This window comes from Tupaia chinensis, unplaced genomic scaffold (genome assembly GCF_000334495.1).
Source record: "Tupaia chinensis unplaced genomic scaffold, TupChi_1.0 Scaffold000253_1, whole genome shotgun sequence".
In the NCBI taxonomy this organism is placed as follows: domain Eukaryota; kingdom Metazoa; phylum Chordata; class Mammalia; order Scandentia; family Tupaiidae; genus Tupaia; species Tupaia belangeri.
Genome location: NW_006159733.1, coordinates 1,371,257 through 1,376,946, shown reverse-complemented (window position 1 = coordinate 1,376,946; position 5,690 = coordinate 1,371,257).

The window sequence follows — 5,690 nt, the reverse complement described above, 5'->3', positions numbered from 1 at the left end:
TGGCGTGCCGGGCGGAACCACTGTGCGAGGCGGGGGGAGGGCGCAGGCGCCGCCCTCGGGCGACTCTTCCCCGGGCGTACGCAGTTACACGCGGGGGAATGGAAACGTTGGAAGACTCGGTCGTCGTACCCTGTCGTATTCCATGTAGGAGGAAAAAGCGACAAGGCCTTTATGACCCGGCTCCCCCGTACTGTGACATGGCACTTCCCTTCCGACCGTTGGACGGGAGAGCTGCCCCCGAGGTCGCGTCCCCCAGCGGTGGCGGCGGGAATCGCCGACGATTTGTGCCCTGGCTCTGGCCGAGGGTCTTTAGGGCCGCCCCACCTTTAGCTGCGGGGTGATAGGGAGCTGGTGGCTCTCAGCCCAGTGAGAGTGGCCATCTTGGCGGGTCAGCGCACGATTCCTCGCACGGCCTTAGTCATCGCCGCCCGCGGCTTGCAGTTCCGAGGGCCGCCAGCCCCGTTGCTAGGCATGTCTTGATGAATGGCTTGGGTGAAAAGCGCTGTCATTGATTTCAGCCGTTGCTGTCCTCGCTTATGCCCAACCCTAAAGTTTCCGAGAGGGACCCTAAAGTGGAGGCCGCGCTCTGGCCTCGCCATCCGAGAGGGAAGAGGCTGCTCTCCAGACTGTCCTTGTGCTGTCGCCTCCCTGTCTTTGGGGGGCGGGCGGTCGATGTTCAGAGTGTTATTTCAGCCTTCCATTGAGGAAAATGTGTTTCTTGGAAGACAAGCCCTTCGTATACGCTTAATCTTAACAAGGTGCCATGGTGTGTTTCGTAACGCTTTCGCTTTAAAATGTCCACCTGCGTGTGTCCCAGTTTTGCCCATTAAAGGAATGAGAGGGAGAGAGGGGAAGAGCAAATCAAAACTCGAGCCCACAAGGAGTAGGAGTCAGGAGCCCATGTCGTGGAGTGTCCGCTGGGACGGGGCCACGGTGACGCCGGTGGCGCTTCGTCTTGTCCAGGGGTGGGGGCTCGGTGCAGGTCTGTTCCGGGGCTGGCGTCGTGAGAGCCCCGAGCAAGCGCGTGACGGGCGCTGAGATAGGGATCGGCCTGCGCTGGCAGAGGAGGCGCTTCACCGGGTGAAACCATGCAGACCCTTCGTCACAGCCTCCAGCTGCTGTGGCTCAGAGAATCAGGCAAATCTGAACCATCCCCTCAGCCTGTGCAGGAAGAAAGGTGGGAGTTTGCCAGAGGCTCCCTGCGAAACAAAGGAAGCACTTGGGCTGTGCTGGGCCCTTCTACAAAGAAGGTGCGGAAAGGGTTCAAGTCTAGACTTCGCCGTCAAGCAAAGCAGGGCCGAGAAAAGGTTCAATCACTAAAGAAACAATAGAGATGTTATTTTTACGTCTTAGTCTTTACTTTTCAAAAGTAACCCTTCTTGGAAAAATAGAAGACTATGTTCTAATGCGTTTGCTTTACTGCATCTTTTTTTTTTTTTAAATCAGAATGCCAGTTTATTAACTCATAATGATAAAATTGTCAGCTGGAATAAAATGCATGTGTAGGCTGATCAGTACGTTATCTCCCAACCAAAAAAAAAATCTATATGGAAGCCAAAATATAATTAGAAGGTTTAGAAGGTTATTCTATTCATCGAGAGTCAGGACAAGAATAAATTCAATGATTAGTTCATTGACCCCAGAAACTCCTATGTTACCAAGCCCTCAGTGCAGCTAGGCCTGCCAAGGAGATTAGAATCAGCTGAACTTACTTGCTTAACTACTTGTCTTTTTTACTCATTGTACTGGTATTACGGTGGTTAAGAACAGGGGTTTTGGAGTCACACCTCTGGCACTTTTTACAGTGTTGGCAAACAGCTTAACCTCTATACCTCAGTGCTCTCAGACAGTACATTTGGGATAATAAGATAATAGTACTATCTATCAGAGGATTGTTTCAAGGATTACGTAAAATCGTTCAAGTCTTAGCACGGTATCTGGCACACAATAGGTATTTTTTAAATACTAACTTTGAAAAAATAGCTGTATTTCTTGTGAATAAGTTTTTAGTGGCTTTCCCTTGCTGTTAGGATAAAGATGAAAAGTTCTACATACTCTTAAAGGCCGAGTGTGACGTGGCCGCTACTTCGTCAACCTCTTGTGCAAAACTCCCCCCTTTCTGTTACCTACTCTGGGTTTCTTCTAGTTCTTAACGGCTAGAATTATTATTAAAACAAAGCACTTTCATTGACTTGAGAATTATTCATACTGTCCTTTCCTTCCACATATATTTATGAGCGCATCTGTGAGGCAGACCCAGAGCCTGGTGCTATGAGTCTTGCGCTCTGCCCACTGAGAGCTCTAAATGAGAAGAGATGCCTGACTCACTCCCCGTCCCTCTCACCCCAGTTCAGCTGCCATTTCCTGGATGAAGCCTTTACTGACACAGAGTTCTCACAGGGTCCTGTGTTTTCCTGCGTAACATTAAGTGCAGTTCAAAATTCCAGATTTGGTGATTTATTTGAGGAGCATCCCCAACTCCCAGTTAGGTTTCTGAGCTCCATGCTAAGGAGAAGGTGGTTTGTTTTGCTCAAGCTTTCTTGCTGCCTGTATGGACTGCACAAGGTACTTAAGAACATCCAAGAGGGAGAAGAGAAGCAGGAAGGGAAGGAAACGGAAGAAAAGATGAATGAATATGAGGGATGGCAAAAGAAAAGAGGGAAATGAGAGACCCTGGCAGTCATGTGAAATCAAAGACAAGAGCTTCTGCTTTTTTTAGTCATTGTAAATAATAAAATGGAGAGCTCTTCTGTTGAGAGAGGAATGAAATTTCTGATTTTATCGGTGAGTGCCCTAAGGGTAAAATAAACCAGAGAAGTTCCGGATTTATCTTATACTTAGCATTGATAAGATTTGTTAAATGCGAAATATTATAAAATATAGAAAAGATATCACCACTACTTACAGGCTCCGTATTTTTCAACCCAGAGAACATTAATATAGCAGTAGAGCTAGGAAAGAAGCAGAGTTGGGATCGGATAGACTAGTATTTCTGACTCAGCCAATTTAACAATTCTAGGTCTTCTTAGTGTGCTCGTCAGGGAGAGAGTTTATAAAAGAAAGCATTTGCAGCGCAAGAGCTGTTGATTTGGCAGAAGGAAGGGCATGACACTAAGGTCCAGCTAAGGCGACAGTGAAGGGCGGAGATGTTGAAAAGGAAGCTCCTGAGCTGTGAGGATACCTGTGAAGGAGGCAGGGCAGGAAGAAAGAAACCTCGGCCAGACGTCTCCCAAATTGTGCCAGTCCTTTAGTGCCAAAGCTTTGACGTCTCAGATGGCCTTGGAAGCAAAAGTTTCAGTGGGATCAGAATCAAGTACTACTGGATTGTCAGGAAAGTCATGATGCATTTTTGCATAGGGAAACAGAAAAATGTCATGACTTTCTCGACCACCTCATATATGAACCCTCTCATTTTTAGGCTTTTTTTTTTTTTTTTTTTTTTGCTGTAGGGCATATGTGCTCGCTGGAGAGAGAGACAGAGACAGTGAGAGGGAAAGTGAGAAATCACTCCCCACGGGGAATGGTCACACCACAATCACGCCTCCATTTTTCTCATGGAATCTTGGGCACACAAACATACACACTCGGTGTGTGTTTCAAGTCACTGGGTCCAGGACCCAGTTGGCCATGTGGGAGTCCAGCGATGTAACCACTATGCCTTCTGCTATTCCCTGCATTTGATTTTTTTATTTCTCTGTTTTTCTCTCTTGATAGTCAATCAAATTTTTTTTTTCTTTTAAAGAATCATTTTGATACCAGCAGATAGCATTACATTGCTGGACTCCCATGTAGTCGACCGCTGTTCAAGTCCTGGACCCCATGATTTAAACTCATGCTGGGCATGTCTGTGTGCGTGCCCAAAATTCCAGGAGGAGAATGGAGGAGAAGAGATTGTGTCATGGCCATCTCCCTTGGGGGGTGATTTCTCGCTTTCTGTATTTCTGTTTCTCCAGCGAGCATACATGCCGTAAAAAAAAAAAAATCTTTCCCCCAAATTTTATTTTATTTTATTTATTATTAAATTTGACCAGAGAGAAAGGGAAAGTGAGAAAGCAAGCTGCTAGGTCCAGGACTCAAACCACAGTCAGCCATGTGAGAGTCCAGCTCCTGAACCACCACGCCACCTGCCGGCCCCCTCAATCGAATCTTTCCACAGCCCTAAATAAGTGTGAGGTGGAAGAACGTATAGGATACAATGAAGGAGATGCCGAAGCAGCTAACATGATGGCAGTAGCTACAGTTTATTCTGGCAGGTACTGTTATGGTACCTACCTCTCATAACAACTCTAGCAAAGCAGATAACTAGATTGAGCCAAGGCTGGGAGTGGCACAGCGGTGACTCTAGTAAGGATCTATTCTCATCATTTCCATTGCTGGATTCAGCCTGTTGTCTAGAGCCTATCTGGCCCATTGTGTTCACTGGAATCATCAGTATCTTTGTGGCGACAGAGAAAGATTACTTTTGCTGTCGTATAGTTCCACCTGCCGTCCTGAGCTTTCACGGGAAGGCTGGCGCCATTCCAAACAATGCATTGTGTAGGGACCTACCTCTTTAGACCCCGTCCAACCCTTGAAGGCACATACCTACCTCTTCATACAAAACTTAACCGCTCATTTTGTTCTCCCCCTGGGTGATCGCCAGACTAGGCCCTACTAGGGCAGCTGTTCATGAGCTTTTGTTTCCATCTCCAGCTTTGCTTACTTGGTCCTTCTTGGTCTACCATTTCATCTCTGACTCCTCTCTCTCTCTCTCTCTCTCTCTCTCTCTCTCTTTTTGGTTATAGGGTGTATGTGCTTGCCAGAGAGAGTCTGTGAAATATACCCCCCACCCTGGGAGGATGGCCACACCATAATTCCTTCTCCCCCATTCTCCTTTTGGGATTTTGGGCATGCTCACACACCCCTTAAGTCTGTTTCAAGCTGCTAGGTCTGGGATTCAAACTACTCATTTGGCCATATGTGATCCATTTGCCTTAGCCACCATGCCACTGACTGACCCTCTATTTTATTTATTTATGTTTTATTTTTTGGATTAGTGCATTCCTCCTCCCCCTTCCCAACTCATATCTGATTTGGCCTCAAAATTTTTCCATTGTAAACTTCCTCTGCCTCCACAGGCTGCCAAAGGAAGATCCTGGCCCACGCCCTGGGTAACTGAGGATGTTGGTGTAGAGTCTTGGTAAGGAACTCATGTATCTACTCTACCGTATGGGAGGACACAGCTACCTCCACGAGGAAAATACTTAAAGACAGTGAATGCAGATTCACTGGGCAGTCGGGAGCAGGTGACCCTACCTTCCAAGATGTTGCTTTCATAGTTCCCGTGCTTATCACGGGTTTTGCCATACTTTGATAATTTTTCAGGCCTCCGGCTACCTATTCTCCAGAAAACTACTTAAGTAGTCCTTATGGTCTCATTTAACTGAAAAAGGCAATCCATGAAAGAGAAATATAAAGGGATTTTGGCTTAATTGCACTCTGATTAAATGTCTGGCAGAGGAAGAGAGTACAAATCAGCCCATGATCAGTGTCCACTGAGATCCTCTCTGCTGCTGGGAGCCGAGTAATCTTTGTTACCAAACGTGGGCTGGAGTGATGGCACCCTTTGCAAGCAATTCTTAGAGGATTTGTGGCACTCCTCACAAGGAAAGTGGCCTGGCAGAATGACCAACCCATTGCGTTCCACTGGA